Genomic DNA, 21,031 nt, shown 5'->3' on the forward strand with positions numbered 1-21,031 from the left:
AAATGCGACTGGAGACAAAGGAACGGCGGCTAGGGAAGGTGTCCTGCAAAACGATCTCGAATCCCCCGAACAGGTGCGTCCTCCCCACCCCTCGGGATGCATGGAGCGCGAGGGAGGGAACCGCATAATACGCGGCTTGACTAATCGTCTCCTCTCCGCAAGCCACACCGACGTCCGACACCGGCGCTACACAACACCACACCTTATCATCAACCCCTCGGCACCCGCAGGAAGACACCGATGGCGCACTCAGGATGTGGGTGCATACAATATGCGCGCGCTGCCGCGCCGAGAGAGAGTTACTCGACACCCCACACCTGCCCGCACCCGCCGCCGCTGGACGGAGCCGCGGATGGCGACGTCTTACGCCACGCTCTGCCGTCGCGGCCGTCCCGAGGCGCGAATGCATCACAGCGACGCCTCATCCCACCGCCATGCCGCGAGTGCAGGCTTTAATTACGACGCATATATATTATCATCGCCCCCTCGCCGCCGCATACCAGATGGCCAAGTAATGATCACTGCCGGCCCACGCACACACCCAACGCCACTCCCGAGTCGGAGGTTAAATAGGTAGGCAGCATCACGAGGCCAAAATTAGGGCTACGATAGTCAACGCTAGTCCCCATTCTGTGGGTTATTATGGTTCTTATCACCTCCAGACCATCGAGTGATGAATGAATAATATAGTAATCCATCTTTTTCCCCTCAATATAATTGAATATCTCCGGGTAAAAATTATTTTTATTCATAATTTGACAGTTAAATATCTCACATTTTATATAAAAATTTTCACTGAGACAATTGCTTCCGCAAAAATCTTGTTTTTCTCCGAAACAAATTTTACAGAGTGCATAAAATCAGGTATAAGGAAATGCAAGTGACTATTATTTTTTTCGAAATAAAATATTTCTTTCGAATGAAAATATAAATATTTTTTTTACATAAAATTTATTTTTTTATACGCCACCATTATATGCTGCACGAACTCGAGATGCGGGTATGTAGGAGAATGCAAAGGGCGAGATGGAAGGATATAATAACGAATGAGGTGAAGCTCGAAGTGGTGGTCGAGGATAGGACACTTCTGGATGAGATGTAGTCAGGACGGTGGACGGAGAGACGGCTGGCACTAATGAACAGTGGGATGAGAGGTTTGGGTAAATTCAGAAGTTATTAAGGATGCTGGTAAACGGTGAAGGGTAAAAGAGAAAAGACTCATCCTCGTAGATGGAATGACGAGAAATAGAATAAATTTCAAGCTGACGACGGACACTTCTTTGAATAGTAAGGGTCTCTTGATAAGTTATATTGATATAACTTTGACGTCATAAGACAATATTATAATTCGCCATTGATGTGAAGGGATAGCAAAAAATGTGGAACGATTACCTAAAATTATAAACAATTTGTGTTTTTCCACGATGCTTATTAAATATGCGCATACAACGGTGCTTACATAAAGGAATCCAAATTTACAACAAGAAGCTTCAGCAAATGTTCTATAATTTCACAATTAATAGTGAATTGCGACTTTTTCTCGTTCTGTAGCTTCTCTGTAGCACCACTACTGACAATGAAATTTCTCGACTATATGCACATAGATTTTTTGCACTAGGATGACGTGCGAAATAATTGAGGAAATAATAAAATGTAACGATATTTTCATGCGTCTATGCTTCGGCTTCCTTTTGATCGTCCGGTGAACGGAACGTACTACCTCATGAATAGATATGAGGCGAGGTAAGTTTGGGTTTATTTATGTCTGATATATAATGCTTACACTGGTTTCCCACAAATGATACGAACCATCACGCAATAACAGACAGACGTCACGGTGATCACGCACTCCAGAATCCAACTCAACTCCTCTCTCTCTGCCGCCCGTATCATGCCCACCGCTATTGAATAGCGCTCCGCAGGGAGCACGGATCTCGTTGTCCGCTCCAATTAACTATTATTTATGCTTTAACGCCGTGCACATGCCCTCCGTGCTCATCTTCACCGGCTATCCAATTGCCGTCCTGCCTGCACACCCCCCGAGCCAGCATCTCTCTCTCTCTCTCTATCTCTCCACTACCCCCCCACCCCTCAGACACCTACCCCTAGAGGCACTCCAACCCCCCTCCCCGTCCAATTAGGTAATTTACATTGGTCCTCTCCTCTCTCTCGGTCGGAAACGCCTCGAGAGTGTAGAGCCCACTCCTTCTTCACACCGCCAACTGCCAGAGTGCACCCCCCTCCACACACCTCCCAACCCTTAGGGGATGGGAAACGGTTTATATTTCCCGCCCCGACCGACCCAACAACACACACGGACACGTATGCATACAATCCACTCACTTCAACCGTTCCCGGTCCCCCCGTGCGCTTCTTGTCCGCAAATACCCTTCCATCGCGCCCGTCATATAAACAGGTCCGCTCTCGCCACGACGCGTGAGGGGCCCGAAAATTTCGGTCCCGAATTTAAGAGGGAGTGGGGAGGAAAGGGGGTTATTTCAGGGAGCTACAGGTAAGCGTGTAGTGCGAGAAGCTTCCCCCAATCCTACTCTTTTTTTTTTCTATTTTCGAGCGATTAAAAACCGTCGCAAATTTCTCACACCCCTACTGTCTGTAAAAAAAAGCAAGATACTCGAGTTTGAGGAGCTCTAGCGTCTAAATGAAGCAATCGATTTCAATGCAATAGAAAGCATACGAAAGAGAATTTAGTTCTACGTTATATCATGTACTTTAAAAATTCTTCGGCTCAATAGTATTTCCTGTACTTAATTTTTTCTCGTAAAAGTACCCGTTTTTTGCGCGTGAAATCAAGGTGCCCAACTTTGAGCGCTTGGCATTCCCGTAGTTTTTGTTCCTATAACTTGCAATTTTGATATAAATAAGCCACATCTATTACTAGCAGTTTGCCGAAAACAATTTGTTTATACTACAAAAATTAACGGAGTTGTTGTAAACAACGCAAACCTCTGCTAACTTCGAAACCAGTGAGTCAATTGAAAATTGATTGGTACTGTTGTCTTCCGTAGAATGTTAGTAATGTATATACGTAGATCATACACGTTAATGGTCAGCAGTATATTCAATATCTTTTTATATTTATTTTTGTTTTTAGCTCTTGTTGTCGCCTTCTCCCTGCCTGACGGGAATGGCCTAAACAAAGCAACAGAAAAGAGAAAGTCTCTCGAAGTCGTGCGCAGTTGCCACATAGCGCATCGTGACTCACAGTACCCTAGGAGTTAATGAATCATTCGCTGGTTGCTTTAAAACGTTTACCTTTAGGGATGATTCGACTATTGTTAGTGCAGATTCCCTCGGTGAATCAATCGTCCAAGAACGGGTTTTTCGGAGACGAAGTCCAAATGGTATTGAGTGCAATTTGCTTTTTTCGCTGCGAAGCAGAAAAAAGTATGGACAAAAGATATCCTGTGTATCAAACTGTGTCCGATTGTCTTGGCATCAGCTTGATATCAGTGAAAAGAGTCGCGGCTAAACAGAAGGATTGTGAAAAGGAGAACACAAGTGGTGACCTTCCTACGGCACAGAAGAGGGTTCGTCTTTTGGGAAGGCCGAAGATCTTCATCGACGACTTCACGATTGGAGTAATAAGGTGGACAGTGCACGGTTTCTATTTGAGGAATATGTTTCCTACATTACGCAGAATGATGGATTACCTGCTAGAGAATGGTCCCGATTGCCCACGTTTCTCTCTCCCAAAGTTAAGATCCATTCTGTTAGACATGGGATTTAGGTACAAAAAGTTTTTACCATCCAATAAAATTTACGCTATTATGGCTTAAAATTTACGTCGTAGAAAAGCATTTTGATGGAAGCTCAGCCCAACCTGACCTTAAGTTTACCTGAAGGGTGCAACAACGATACTTTCATCGTGCGAGTTGGTAATTTAAAGAAAGCGCGCCCTCTGCTGAGTCGGTGGCAACCACGCGCCTCTTTTCGCCTCCCCCTCCCACGACGGAGCTGCCGGTACGCGCATAGAAACATCTAGATAAATAATAAGTGATATTGACGTTATTATTGATATTTAATATACATTGCATATGTTCTTGCATTACTAACATTCTACGAAAGAAAACAGTACCAATCAATTTTCAATTGACTCACTGGTTTCGAAGTTAGCAGAGGTTTGCGTTGTTTACAACAACTCCGTTAATTTTTGTAGTATAAACAAATTGTTTTCGGCAAACTGCTAGTAATAGATGTGGCTTATTTATATCAAAATTGCAAGTTATAGGAACAAAAACTACGGGAATGCCAAGCGCTCAAAGTTGGGCACCTTGATTTCACGCGCAAAAAACGGGTACTTTTACGAGAAAAAATTAAGTACAGGAAATACTATTGAGCCGAAGAATTTTTAAAGTACATGATATAACGTAGAACTAAATTCTCTTTCGTATGCTTTCTATTGCATTGAAATCGATTGCTTCATTTAGACGCTAGAGCTCCTCAAACTCGAGTATCTTGCTTTTTTTTACAGACAGTAGGAAAAAAAGCTTCATTCATTCGTGCGGTCTCCTTTCCTCCTCCGTTCAGTTTTTTTCATTTAATCGTATCGTCCCACACGACTCTACTACCTCGGGAAAAACCGGGGTAGCGCCGTCGTTTTTAATGAGGCCCCGTGCGATATGAAAATAGAATAAATGAAGACGATTGAGGAGGAAGATATTGGGGAAGGGCTAGCGAGCGGAACACTCGCTACAGCGCCACTCGAGAGCGGACGGTCGAATCTCGCGAGAGAGAGAGAGAGAGTATACGACTGGACATTATTTGCTGATAGTCCTTGGCGACCAAAACGTAAACAAAACGGTTTACGTTCAATTTCCCCATTATTCCCCATCGTCCTTCCTCTCTCTCTCGACTCCATTTGCCTCCGCCATGTTGATTCTATCTGCGACTCTCTCCTTCCCGTCCTATCACAACCACTCCAACCCTCACCCACTCTCAACCCCCTCGCATACACTCATATATAAGGACGCGAATACGCACGCCGCATAACCCTCTGCCTCCCTTTTTCCCTGGCTCACTCCCATCGTTTATCTGATTATTCCGCCCGCTTCACACCGCCACCATCGGTCCGAAGATCTTATTGACTTAATTGATTTAAATGTCGACGCGGCGACAGCGTGCGTATGTATTTATTCATCCATCACGCGGCCGACACAATTAGCCGCTGGGCCACTTACTCCACAGTCCCCCGTCCCCCTTCGCTTTCTGCGAGAGCTGTCTCGTCATCCGCGCGATCCGAGCGCGGCCAGCAGCTCGATTCCGACGACGCGAATCCATGAGCACCCTTGGTATTAAAGTTTTCTCTTTCACACGGAAAGAGCCCTGGTATACCCAACAACATGACTTGTTTGTTCTTTGAATGCAGGCCAGGGACATTTTTAAGCGGCATTCTCAAAACGCTAATCTAAGTATTTGATTATCTCATCACGAATTACTTCAATAAAAAAATTTACTACGCAGCTATGAAGATGCTCTTGGATTAAGAAGGATTTCGTGCTTTCCCGGCGAATAGACTTAGTGATTGCTCTCTTGCTCTTGGATTTCTTTTCAATTAAATCCAAATTGTTAGGATTATTAACGTTGAAAATGAAAATAAAATTAATCCGTAACTTTCCTTAAAGGAAATTATTTCTAGCGATTGATTTCCGCACTTAACACCCATAAGATTATATAAACTGGCGAGAAACAAATAAGGACGGTCTATAATTATTTTTTTTCGATAATTTCCATCCGAAAAAATACAACACGATAATTGGTTTCGGCATACAAAAGTATAGCGATAACTGAAAGCGGGGCTTGAAATGCAAATGATAAACAAATTAGACTGGAGATTGGCTATGACGAATTTATTTAAGTATCAAGAAAAATTTTAATTAAATAAACCTTCTATGAAAATTCATTCGCTGAATATAATTAGTATAAATATTCCAGTCCAGAAGCTGTTTACTTAATTATCTAAATACGTTAGCAATTAGCAAAATTGTTCATCACAAATCCTATGCGAGTGCTAACATTCCCAGCAGAAATTGAACATAAGCGTTTCTCCTTTCACCAAACTTAGCGCGTACATAGTTGGTACGTAAAAAAAGGAAAACACATGTTCCGCTATTGTTGACGTTACCAAACCGTTTAAATGAAAAAATGCTCGAATAAAGGGTTGTTGGCCATTAAAAGAATCAAAACATACAAAAACTGAAGAAGGAATGAACTGCATTCATGCGTAGAAGAATATTCAGGAGAGCATTCACTGGCGATGCAATCGTGGCAGGAGCGAGACCAGCCGGTCTACCCCCAGGAGGCGTTAAAGCACAACTTCGTCGTGAGAAATGAAATGAAGTTAGATGGCAATATTTTGACGCGTGACAGGCGTTTTCTTCATTTTTCCAGATAGGAATTGGCGAAGTTACTTACTTCCTCCGCGGCAAAGTTGTACAACTCCGGCAGGGATACTCGGTACACTAAGATTTTCTGGCATTCATAGTCTCGTTCCCGCGACAATGATTAATAATGCGGCCGATAAAGGCATTTCCAGAAGGAGAAGAAATTGTTGCTTTCCGATACGAAGGATATTTTTCCGCTCCCGCGAATTCGGAAATAACGGTGCGATTAGAGAACGGTATCGTGAGATAGCCTCGACCCAGATGAAACTCTCTCGTTACAGGGGATCATTTCGAAAACAAAGAGAATATATGGCAATATGCACGAGAAAGGCATTGGGATAAATAAATAAAGAAATACTTGGAAGAGCCATAAATGCTCACGCCGCGAACCAAAAAAAAAAATACGTAAAACCTGAAACAAGCCGATCGTTGCATCTTTCTCAAAACACACTTGAAGGAAACGACAGCAGATCCCGTTATCTCATCGATCCTTTCTCAACAAGTTGGGAAAAAATATACATTCCGCCGATACATGAAGCGTCTGTTTTTATGAGGATACTGATTAAGTGCACCATGGGAATTGTGAGCTATTTCCCTCACGAGCGTCATTTGTTATAAGGCCAAACTAAATTTTCTTGGGGAACTCTGAGGTTCGATTGCACTTGAGTCCTGGAGCATACAGTTTTTACAAAACAAGATTTGGCAGAACACATTCAATACATTTCCCCTGCACAAGAATGTAAGCGTGACCAGTCGTACAACCCAACTCTTTCCTTTCAACACGGTCCAAAAGAATTTTTTCGGTGCTTCACTGATGATCACTTCAATTCTCATTTTAATGCGAATATTTATCAAGGTTGTCGTTGAAGGACAAGTGGAAGGGAAAAAGGGCAAGGGACGGCCCCGAATGAGTTATATCGGACAGGTTATAAAGGATGTAAATAAATATGTAGCTATGAAGAGATTAGCGGATAGGAGAGAGAAATGGAGAGCTGCGTCAAACCAATCTTAGGATTGTTGACTAATGATGATGATTTATCAAGGGAAAAAATACTTAATTATCTCTAGCGAGTTAAAGAACGTCGGACAAAATTTAAAAATTCTGTTTCGCGAAATCACACTCTTGAAAGAAAATCAGATTTCCTTAAAAAAAAAAGCAGAAGCGACTCCGCATAACAATTCTGATGACGATCACGGTATCCACAGCTGGTTGAACGCAGCTGCATAATCTAAAACCAAGTGGAATACTTATAGAATTGTCTTTTGAGTAGGTAAGCTCGGTTAAGATTAGCGAGAAGGATTCGGTATATTCTAAGGCAAAGATTCATAAAGTAGCACAAAAGAAGAAACACACATCTATTTTAATGGCAAAAAAGGAGCCTCCAGTAAATATTCACGATTAATTTACCATTCCGTTTATCTACCATTAAAGTAGTCACGTTTACGCCTTATTCTCGAGTACAATTAAAGACAACAAGGAAAGACAAAACTTGTAGACCGATATTGCAACTTAGGACAAGCATTGCAAGTTTGGACGAAAAAAATAATATTGCTCATTTAGCAGTTCTATTTTAAGTTGAAAATAAGGAAACGCGAAAGTTCCAGCACACGTTAAAGAAGTTAGTGACGTAATAAGAGTTTTACTCGATCAGAACGAATCTTTCACTAAGGAAAGGAATCACTAATAAGATTGTCAACACCAAGGAACCACGCGAGACCAATGCACAAGATCAAGGAGAATGAGAGGCGGAGATAAGCCAGGGAAGGTCTAGTGATGTCATCAACTCATCGGAAGAAGGGACTTTTCGTTTTGAATGGCTCGAAATGTAGGTAACAGAAAGAAAAACTGAAATATATAGGTCTATTAATTTTTTAAGCTCTACTACGACCGACAGTCAAAAATCTTGGTGAAACCCGATATCAAGAAATCACGATCGTTTTATAACTCGCTAACGCTTATGAAATGACTCTAACTAGCCTCCATAAGATGGAAGAAAAATAATAAAAAATAAATGAATAAAAATAACGAAACACGAAGGATTATATGAAAGACAATGCTATGAAAGAAGAAGAAGCTATTCTACAACGCGAAGAAGGTGCGGACACGGGAAGAGTATGGGCAATAAAAGAGACAGGAGCCTAATGGCGGCTTATGAATCATTTCAGCGACAAAATGACGCATGGCGCGGTGGGGCCGATATGAAAAGTATGTTCTGTCACGCGAGAGAGCGCGTGTGTGCTGGGGGAGCAAAAGAGCGTTGCACCGTTGTAGGAAGAGGGCGTTGCATAGGCAAAGAAGAAGAGGAAGAAGAGACGGTGTGATTGAAGCGGGGTCGCGATCTTTCGCTATCCGTGTGTGGACTCAGCCTGGAGAGGGGTTGATACGCGGGAAGACGGATGGAGATTGGGATACCGTCGTAGGGTTTGGAAGGCTCTGCAGCCAGCCGAACAGGAGGATGACTGAGGGCGAAGGGTTTGCGGATAGTTCCACGGGGATCGAAGGGGGTGGGAGAGGTTAGTGTGCATTTGTGAACCGTTCCAAAATCGTTGGCCCTGAGAAGACATGCAGCGGGAGCAGGAAGATTTAGGATTGGGGGTGTAAAGGTTTGGAGGGGGCGGAGGGGTGGAGGCGGTGATCGGTGAAAAATTTAGGGGATGGAACTCTGGGGGTGAGAGGCTCCGGAAGACTGTGAGGGAGGAGTATGAATCGGCGAAGGCGATATTTCCTTGCCAGAGTGGATAAGCGATTAGGGTACGTCGCCGCTCCTTGAAGTATAGGCGAAACTCGAAGAAGTAAGGGCGGAAGCTCTCGTAGAGGAGCCAGAGAATAAAGGGGGATTCCCGTATAACCTCTTCCGCTGCCTGACATGCTTTAAACTACGGATCCGATCACTTTAGACTCCTAAAAATGGATTAAAACTAGCGGGAAATGGAGTGCAAAAGGAATGATTGCGATGAAACCACCCGGGTGAGGAGATGAAAACTCAATGATGACCCATGAAAAGACAGCCGTAAAGTCAACCTCAAACTCCACCCCACTTCCAAGAAACTGCTCTCAGTATTGACAAAAAAGCGAACACTGAGCAAAATTATGCTATACGAAATTATTGAAATGATTCAGGTCCTCTCTCTCTCTAATATGGTCGAAGGACACGATTTTTATTTGAGAGTAAACTTATGAATAATATTATTTAAGCAGTAAGAAATAGTGAAATGCAGGAGCATGAGTTATTGTCAGCGAAACCACCTACCGAACTTTAGGAAAAATTGGTAAGTGCTATTAATTGTTGGAAGTAAGAATTTTCAAGCAAAAAATAGATCCTGAATCCTGAAGGGACTGAAATTGTGTACAAAAGAGATAGGAAGAGGAAATTACATCCAAAGCGGTGATATACTTGGTGTAATTTTTTCCGAGAGATTAAGAGTATGCGATTCTTTTGGCGGAAGGGAAGGCATCGGTGAAGCACAATTTAGACTCAGAATTTGGAGCAAAGCATAACGTTCCCATAAACATTCGATTAATTTTTTTCACAAAGCAAGAGCTGACGGGGATTATGTCGGGAATGCGGACGATAAGGCAGGCAAGAGGTAATTAGAAGTGACCAGAAAAAGAGAAGAGGAGAGACAACAAAATCGGAGAGCCGAGCATGAGGTCAGCTGATAAAAAGTCACCCCAGCCATTCCGCAGTATGTATGCATGCAGAGCAACGGCGCCCGTCCGACTGTCCATACCTCACGTACCACGCGCTTGCTTTTATTTGACGAGAAGCGATGCACACTATTACGGATTCACGCAGCCATTGGGATCGGTGGGCAGACCATCATTAAAGCAGGGCTAACAAAATTGGCGGTACACCCACAACGCTCATGCGAATGTACACATATCCGCCTAAGTGTGACAACGCGGCGCTGGGAAACAATTTTAAGCGCTCGACACAGTGAGCTCAACGTGGTGGACGACGGGGGAAAAAAAAAGACAAAGCACAATGCGCCCGCTCCCTCCCCCGTTTGAAAAAAAATATAAGATCTAAAACAGGAACGACCGGCGGAAATGTTTGAACATGTGGCAACACTGCTATGCCAATAAGCCCAATACCAATCAGAACGGTCGAAATAATTTGCTGTTTTTCAATCGGAAAAACCGCCACCGAGACCGCAACGTGTTGAGCAAAAACGAAGTAGACTTTATCGGTCAAGCGGAACGACCCGAGCGGAAAGCTAAAAACGCAGAAAGCAAAGAATTCGATCGATTAGTACACTCGGCATGAAATCTGAAACTGTACGGAATATAATAAATTGATGGGAGAGTTTTTTCGTATTCGCTGGCTAAGCCGAGGCCGTAAAACTCCAGGTTTAGACGTCGAAAAATGAATATCTTGCACACCACTACCCATGATTAGTTTACGTATATTTTTTGAAACTAGTACCTAGTTTTATTCCCCACTCATTCATATTTATGCGAAGGTAAATCGTATATTAAAAACATACATCGATGGAACGCAATATCACTAACAAGAATGTAATCATTACCCAACCGAAGTGAAACGAGGTGATCCAAGCAAAACAACTTGCTCGTTCACGGTTTTTTATTACTGTCGATTGCGATAGAGTTTAAAAATACAGGGAACAGATTTTTTTCGTTTTTTGAACCTTCGCCTACTTATCGACCTATTCGCGACGAAAAATGGACGTGCTGATAAGTTGATGACGTCACTGGCTCTTGTTTCTTAGCTACTTCTGGGGATCGCGCGTCTCACTTGGTTCGTTGTATTTAACATTTTAATGAGCACTTCCTTCCGTCAAGCTTCGGGTCTCTCTGAACGACTTGGTGAACTAAAACTTTAATGACGTCAATAATTCATGAAAAATGGGCGGCAAGTTTATCGTTTTTTCATTTTTAAGTTTTGAGAAAATGGCTGAGTGAGGAATACCTGTACATCATGTCTTTATCATCCCTTTATCAGATTAACTAATGAAAATTGCGATTTTATGTTGTAGTGAACAGCCTCATTGCGAGAAATCAAGAGTCAAAAACTTTCGAACACTCATCAAAAAGCATTAAAAGTTTAAATTTCCATTACTATGTTTGCACTACTACTGATTCCATAATATTGTTTCATTTATGAAAGCTTAGTTACGAGATACATGAATAATATTACATTATAATTTCCAGCTATAGGTAATTTACCCCAATGATGATGAGAGGCCCATTTAAATCCGAAACTTATATAAAAAAGGCAAAATTGAAGTATTTCATTCATAATCAAATTCAGAAAAATTGACAGACGAATTATTAAATGTTAAGAAAATGATAATTATATTATTTTAAAGTTGGATTCGTTGTTTTTTCTTAGATCTCACTGGCTAACGATTAAATTCAACCAAAATGTTACACTGTATCGTCAGATAATAGGAATTTTATATTACAGAATGCGACAGAATGGTCAGAATTTCCACCACTTCAGCTGTCGCGGCCAAGGAAAACTATGACCATTAATTGATCTCTATAGCGAGGGTAAGAATGATAACAAGTGTAACCAAAAGTGATCAAGTGCATACCAACGCCCAACAGCAGCCACGCAAGAAGGCTTAATTTTTCAGAAAAGGAATTTTTCAGTCCCTTAATTGAACTCGAATACAGCTCCAATTATGCACAATGGCCATTTTATACATGGCAAGACTGATTCTAGGGGCGGAAACAATTACTTAAGCCACAATGACTATCGGTACAATTCATTGAAATCAGGGACGAAAGTGACAGGCCATCCCTCTACACGCAATTCCTGGTGCGTTTTATCTCTGGTCCGATTAGGGTTTTAATCCGTGGAAACCGCAAAATAGAATTAGCGAAACAGATAAGGAAATTAAAAGCGGAAGCAAGACTGGATCCAAAAAGTTGTCAACGACCTCGATGACCAATTTGGATCGAGGAGCTTAAATAGTCGTCGAAATATTCGCAGCACCACTAGGGGACTTGGAAAAGTTGGAACACAGCGTAATTGATAGAAAACACTCGCGCAATCCAACGAATTAAACCAATGCTTAAGGGTACGATAACCAATTAATGAATTAATTAACAAAATTCAATATGAACTCACACTAAAATTGATTATATTAGATAAGTTCGGGACATGAAAATTTATTTTTCTTTCATTTCAGATTCATTTACAAAAAATCAAATTAAAGTAACTTCCGACGATAGAAGGTAATATAATTGGAAGTTAGATCCAGCATAAGTATGAGCAATTTAATACAGCGACTGAGATTAAGTCTTTTCAAAAGTGATTTACAAGGATATAAATTATTTTGTGTCTATGAAAAAGAGCAATAGCGTTGGAATTAAATGCCAACCCAGAAATTAGCAGTAATAAAGAGATTCAGAGACATCAATAATTCAATCATTATTTGCTTAATCCATACATACTACTAATAATTCTATTAATGCAATAAGGAATATTCTTGGTTTTTGAATTAACAAATAATAGAAGATACATTGCTACTACCCCATGAGATAATCTTGCTAATTGAGTTTAGGTACTGATATGCGTAAAACTTTGAACACATTTCCATCTTCAATAATGCAAATGAACTACATATACTCATCAAATGATAGCATTTCAATTTGATTACCTTAACCTATAAACGTTGCAAGGTAAAATGCGTTTTTCATTCAGTTGATGAGTAAAAATTAATATTATTTTTATAAGTAATCACATCGAAACAATTAATGCAACATCGTAGTTGCTCAAGTTTTTCCCGAATAAAACGGTGGGCTGGTCGATCTGGCAATCCGGCAAGGAACAGCCTCTGGCTAAGGACATTAGGACGATCTCCTACACAAGTGTGTCTCAGAAAAGGCAACGCTGTCCGCATACACGAGCTCCGGGGGTTATAGTTGAGAATTGTGTCCAACCTGAGGGGGCGAAGGCAGAGAGAGAGAGAGAGAGGATTGGCATGGGATGCCCGCGGGGTCGGATGCACCGTGAGAAAGTGAACAGGTGTCGTAATTAGCATGCAATCTCCCGATGCCGTGACTCACAGCGCCCCCCACATGAGCCTACTTCCCCACCCCCCTCCCGAAACCCACGGTGGCCACGCAACACCCTTCGACCCGGCCGATTCCCGTCAAAATGTTGATAGCCACACCCTTCCGATGACCCACGATACCCGAGAGAGATTGCAAATAGGTATAGGATTTGAATGCGCAATGATTCACCCCGTATGTCTTTAATATGTGAAAAAGATTGAGAATAGACACAAGTGCTCCGGAAATAAGTAAAAGATGCTGTGGAGACGAAAAATGGGATTTCCTCGAAATTATTGTGGACCGGTGGAATTTGAGGTACCTTAGTTGTTCCTTTCCATGCTACTAGGTGTAAAGTAGATAACATCTCACCAATGACGCTCTTTGAGGCAAAGCAACAGTGACATAAACAGGCTGAATAAAGGTAACAAAAGCAGCATTCAAAATCTACACTGAACGATATTTAAAGTGAAATTTCTTAAGATGCACATAAAATAGCATCGTATATAAGACAAAGTAGACATGTCAATGAAATTACCTTCCTTCCACTTAAGGTACATTAGACATAGTATTCAGGGCTCCATAAAATATCTGAAAAATGCAACCTACTGAATTATAACAGAACACCAACTAATTTATTATCCTAATATGAGGTGGACAAGGCGCTTAAAATCCCTTACGAGCACATTTCTGCCCTTTTAAGAAGAACGGCTGAAGAATCCAATCAATATCCCAAGCATTCGAACAAACTTCGCATCGAGACTTGAGAGAGGCAGACATTGTGAAACGAAGCGATAAAATTCCGTCACATTGAGCCATTGGTGGAAAAATTCGATATCGGAAAGACAAGCGAGAATATTCGGTTGGATCCGATGGCACTGTCCTCCGACAATGGAGACGAAAGGATTGCATGGAGGCGAAGAGGACGGTAAAGAATCGTACAAAAGCAAGTAGAACGGGATAAAGAGGAAGTACCACATGAAAAGATCACCACAATATTCCGCGTTACAGTCACGAGGGACCCTGACCTCAACAATTTACTCTCTGCCGCTTTTCCCTATTTCAACTTCCTGAAGTACTCTTCAACCAAGTTACCTTATAATTTCCTAAGCGTAATTCAACCGATGTCTCGCAAGGATTCCACTTCCAACTGTTTTTTCGAAGATAGGTTTATGGGACTCTTTTACTCTGGTAAAAACAAATCATGAGAAGGAACCTCATAAAAAATCACGGGTGCCCAGGTTAAAGATAAAGACAGCATGGAGAGCGCATAGCTCACCACAGTACCAAATATGTACTTAATTTTGGAAATGCCACCCAAAGAGACCTAACATCGAGAGATAGAAGGAGCAAATCACGCACAACACACTACGATTTCCAAGGGCTCATTTAGGGGCGGAGGCAAAGATTTCGGAGTCGTGCGCGTAGTGGGGATGACCCGACCAAACGTGCTCCCGTTCTCATGGGCTCCCTCCCCCAAAATACGTACTCTCTTCCGACGGGAAGCTAAGCACAAATGATCGGAGGGGGGGGGGGTATGCGTACGAGGGGGTGGAGAGGACAGCTAAGGAAGAGGCAAACAGGAGGGGAGCTTGATGCCGAAGGGGGATGTGGCAAGGGGCTAGGGGTCTCTCACTGTTGGGAAAATGATTAATTGGTTCCCACTGACGACGCCTGCAGACGATTGTTGAAACCGGAATTAAAGAGTGGCCACTCGACCGTTCGGGAATTCTCAAGCGATCATCGCATTTCGGGAGCGAGGAGGTTGCGGAGGAGAAGAAAAGCAGCGACTGGATTCCGTCTAATGGACGATAGGAAGAAGTTTTTCGATTAGTAGCACCAGGTGAATGACGGCCGGATATCAAATCCATGGGAGAACGCTCGACCTTGAGGCCGTTTATTTCAGTAAAAATTTAATTCGGCAATTCTTTAGCATTAAGCCTTGAAAAATGTAAAGAACAACGCGCATGAAACTAAATGGATTATTTTTTTTAGTAAAAATGTCATTTGGAAATGCTTGGTATCGTACAAGTCTGACTAAGTTTAATTGACGAATGAATTGAAAAATGAATTGCACGTGATAAATGGCTATCACGTCAAACTCACAATACTGAAACTGACTATAATGAAAACAGTCTTTCAACCTATTGTACAATTCATGACCCATTAAATTTTGGAGATGAAGAGGAATCGAAATTATTCGCAGTGTATTTATCAACGAAGAAGTATGAAATTAGGACACAAAAGGAAGAGCAAAAATCCGGGCAGAGAAACCCACTTCTGACACCAATAAATCGAGCCATAATCGTAACAGGAAGATGGAGCTCATCGTAATACTTCCGTCCCTGCACAACGAAACACCGACCGGTATAGAACCGCCATTAGAGCTCTGATTAATGGAGGCATTTAAACTCCGTTTCCGATAACACACCTAAGAGAATTCCCCGCGATCTTAAAACTATTAAGAAACCTATTCAGAAGGATGGGTTTCCGCTTTATCTTCCGATTAACTGGTCTCCTTGGCCCACTTAAAAATAAACTGCACTGATAAATGTCTCGTAACGCTTAAAGGCCTAAAATTCAAGCGGGGACTAATCAACCATCCACCCCATACTTCTCCAAGTGTAATCCATCCCCAGGTTTCTGGACGACAGAAAGATCCTAATAACGAATAGCCAAAGTTATATTAAGACTTTTTCAAAAAATGTAAAAAGACAGGAGACGGCGCTCAGGGAATACCCATCCCTCTTCCTTTTAAAACCATAAAAAATATAAGGAAAACTTCCATTCCATCTTGACAGGTAGATGTAAAAAAAAAGACACTGGAAGACGTCGTTAATTTCAACCAGTAAGAAATCGGCGGCGATAAGAAAAACGACACGGAAGTGAGAGGAAGAATTAAGGGTCGTCCAAAGACGGGAGGACGTTTACCCCACTACTTCCCAGCTAAAGTAGACTTCTTCTTTATCAAAATCTCCGTTCTTAACTCCCAAACACAGCTTGAAAGCAGTTAAAATGATTTGACGATGGTTAAAAAAAGCGGACAGAAAAATAGTCTGGTACGTATTTTCAAGCAGCAATATAACACACTCAGTTTTAATACCCTAGGTTTGGTTTGATATTTGAAGGCAGGACCCCCATGCCACTAAGATATTGGAGAAATCAATTTTCAATATAATAAAGTAGGTTAAAATAGATCCAAACGCATAGCTTCAATAACCTCCAGAGATACAAATCAGTTCGTGCTCACCAATTATGTATTCCCACCCGAGAGTTAGTGTGATAATGAAGAGAACTTTAACAAATCAATGAAGTAATGGCGATGAAACTTTTACTACAAAAGCATTGCGTCAATTTAGTTTCATACGCTTTTTTAAAACAGCTTTTCACACTATGATTACTTTCAAAACGTTCAATTTAACCGTGATAAACCGAGGTCCACCTGCAATGTTCGACCCTTTATTTCTGGGTACGATTCGAAGCGGATTCATAGGAGTGCGATCTGTCTTCATCGGTCAGGTCGCAAGTCAGTCGAGGGCGGGGCCGAGACCGGTTGAGAAACTGACTCCTCAACGTCCGAGAATGGCCGAGGGAGGACGGGGGAGTAAGAAAGGCGCGCCCTTTTTCCTTGGGACCCTGATCTGACCCACTTATTCAACGTCACGATCCCCAAACGTCTGGACGGTGGCGAGACTAAACTCACAGATCACGGGGAAGAGAGAGAGAGGAAGGGAAGGGCCAACGGAATGAGAAAGGCAGATGGGTATAGGCACCCATGAGGAGATTAATACAGTCATTAAAGGTATTCTACCTATTTAAAAAAGGTTTATATGGAGCATTTTGCGAATCACTCCAATCTATTTCCTCTGCTCAATTTAAACTTCAATTTCCATTCTCCTGAATTCTTTAACTTTACTGATTTCTAGTAACTCTAAAAGTCGAACAAATAATATCATAGGTAGAATATGGGAAAAGTGCTATTTCGTACTATTAACGTTGCAAAAGCTTCTACATGAAAGTTAGAGCAACGCTCAGTTGACATTTTTTCTCCAAGCACCTGTTACCGTTCATTAGCCTGGTAAGTTTGACTCAGTTTTATCACCCAGGAAAGTCCGGACAGGTACTTACCTAGAAAAGAGAGAAAAAAATATGTAAGTAAACACAAAATAGGCTAAACAATTGCGTACATCAAAAAAGCTCACTTTAACTAAATGGAAATCGGTCCAGCATAAGTTGTACATCAAGGTGAGCAGTGCAATTATTACTCATGGACAATATTCATTGGCACTGCATTTTTTCATTCCATCCAACACCAACAATAAAATGTAAAAATTAAGCATTTGAAAAAAATGTCTTAAGTGGCCAACGATATTGTGATAGTAAAATTGCTACTCCTCAAGACGAAGCCAATACTTGGGAGTGGTCATTACACACATCAGAGTAGTGAACTTTCATAGCAGCGGCTAAAAAATTTCAGTTAACCAGCAACGATCACTTTAAAAGTAACTTCAAAATATTTTAACGGCCGCTTAAGAATACACTTTACTTTTTTACTACCATTGGGTGCTAAAATCGAGTTCAAGAATGTCTCCGTCAAAGATGTGACACCATGAAAGTCAAGTACGGCTGAAAATAGAGGTCTTTAAATGCATGCGCCTCAAAAAATCAATAAATTTTTCACTTCAGCCTTTTTTATCAATAGTTTTTCTACAGGTAAGTCATTATATGCAAAACAATACAAACGAAAAATCAGAATTATGATTCAGATAGTTAACTAAGGAACCTTATAAAACATACGGCGGCGTACGGAAAGATGGACAGAGGCATTCGATGTTTCTTACGGCCTTGAATATTACTACTCGTAACAAGGAAAGAGATTCACAGCGTGGTGTTGGCTTGGTGAGCATGAGAAGCTCCAGTATTTTACCTACTCACCGGTTCCAAAGTGCGACATTTATAAACCCATTCACATGAATTCTCGGAGCAAGAAATATTTTTATACAGCGGGCGCTGCGCATGTATTTTTACGGGGAAAGCAATGCATAAATCAAGCCGGAGAAGTGACTGAGGTTCTTTTCATAACCATGGAGAGCTGTCCCTAAGGTCGTTTGATGGGATGTCGCGTAAATGTACCAATAAGAGAAGACTGAAAATCAGAGGATAAGCCAGGGTTAACGGTTTTCGCCCTCATACAACCATCAACTCACAGTGCTAAGGGTATCGAATGTTCCTGCGCATGGGATCGAACCCAAAGGAAATACCCGAGCTTACGTGAACTCCAATCTTTATTACCGTTCATTTCGGGGTAAAAATGTACACCCATCAAAATAAGGACTCACGAGGAAGGAGATGACTAGGGCTTAGAAGAAAACCGAATTTATCAAATAGGAGCAATCGTTTAAGGTTCAATTTTGATGAATTTCGTCACATTCGCAACGAAAAAGAACGGTTTACATCCACACTTCTTCTAACATGACCCGAATTCCAACACAGTAGTAATGCAAACCTAAATGGAGGCATTGCTGCGTTGAATACCCGATCGATTTCAAAATAAATGGTAAAAAATTCGTCCATGCAAAAAAAACGTAATATTTCTGCATGGAAGAAAAGTTAAAGAATTCATTATTTGCTAACTTTTCTCATCATCCATTATAATATACCAGTATTATTTCAAAGTCACGTAGCACCAATGCTGACCAGAGTTATCGACTATTGCGCACCAACGTTGAGCCCTCACACGCACTCGAAGGATCGAACACCATCAACTTAGATTTTCAACTCAATATCCTCCTCTCTTTACCACCTCACCTTACCCATATTCGGTGAATAAAAAGGCTACGGTTTCCAAAATCGCATTTCAGTTAATTGTTTGTGAAAGAGTCTTAAAAGGCTTAAAGTACATTTCTTCATAATCAGAGCAATTATTCTGCTTTTGCATCCAAGCCGTGTGTGTCATAGTATAAAAATTTGATACCTTCAAGTTCTCTTGAGCAGATCTGTTATAACTGCTAAGATCTTTTACAATATTTTGGGGAATAAATGGGAGGGAGCAAACTTTATTTGCATGATAACAATTTTGCAATTCCAATAAGTAATTACTGAGAGTAGGAAAACTAAGATTTCCCACTCAACCTCCTCTCACACTCCCCTTTCCTTTCCCTCAACGGTGAATGGCTTAAAGCGCCCTCCGCATGATTTACGTTCACACAGTAAAAAAAAGGCAAGGACTGCGCACACAATTCTCAGCCATGAGAGCACAGACACACAGTCCCTAAAGGCTGATACCCCAGTTAGAGCCACTTCGAAGGGAATCTCACGAAAAGGACATTTTTAAAAGGCTCATAAATATTTAAGATCATACAGAGGATCCGACGAGACTGAAAGAGTGTTATCTAGCCAGGAGACAGAAAAAAATGTAATTTGAGAGAGAACGTCGATACAGGGCGACACTAAAAAAGCTCTTGAGAGAAGTAGCTGCTCGCAAAAAAGAAACTGGTAGAGGAGGATGCATTGAGTCGATTCATGCATATTTATGCCAAAAAAAGGTTAAGGTATTCCATCTCAGCAATTAACCCATTGAGTGACATTCGATGATCATAGACAGAATCAAACACACACTCGAAGCACATAGATTTCACAAGACAACGAGGGAGATGAACGCTTGAAAAAAGAACGAAATTTTTATTTTCAATAAGTGATTACGCGGCATACGTGTACCATTTTCCCACCATATAATCAAATCAATCAAAATATCTATTAATAAAAAACTAAAATAAAAAAAATTGAAAATAAATTTTACTCAAAGTAATTAAAATTGTCCTCTCATAAATCCCTCAGCAGACCCATGTAATGGTACCATCTTTTACATGAACATGACCACAAAAGAAATTAGATACATTCAAATTACACCCTACGATTATTTTTTTAGATTGATGAATTACTTTGCCACGGCAGAAGAGTAAGGACAAATTCATATGGACATCCATTAGCAAAAAAAAAGAAAAAATAATATAAACTCACCTGTATGGTAATGCTACAACACAAATTTAACTTTGAGAGCAAAGGCGATACTCAAGACAGAGAGAAACTGGAGGAAAATGAAAAAAAAATTGCCTTAGCCGCTTAATTGTCCGCATTGTTAATAGTTAAAGGAAATGAGTAATGACTTATATTCGCGTCGGAATGTGCAATTACTTGGGGGGACAGGAGAGTAGATAAGAGATGAATTATCGACTCAGAAAAATGGAGCGGGATGCTGAGAGATAGAGAGAGAGGCCAGCGAGCGTCTTGGATAATCGACCATGAGACCAACGACGAAATGACGGCGAGAGAGGAGGAGGAGAGGGAAGGGGAGAGCGGAATAAAGCAACTTGCAGCTGCTAAAAAACAAAAGAGAAGGGAAACGAGTATTTGAAAAGCAAAACCAAGAGACAAAAGGCTTTCCACTCTCGAATATAATGACTATAATGAGAGGAGGACGGCGGGAGGTGGGGTGGGGGATCGAGAGGGGGGTGGGAGATTAACAGCAGCAGCAGGTTGCTGGGGAGGGGGGAATTAGGAGGCAAGGGGAGAGGGGAGAGACGCGGTAAGGGCGCCCGAAGACGAC

Source organism: Ischnura elegans, chromosome 3, assembly GCF_921293095.1.
Source record: "Ischnura elegans chromosome 3, ioIscEleg1.1, whole genome shotgun sequence".
Lineage (NCBI taxonomy): Eukaryota > Metazoa > Arthropoda > Insecta > Odonata > Coenagrionidae > Ischnura > Ischnura elegans.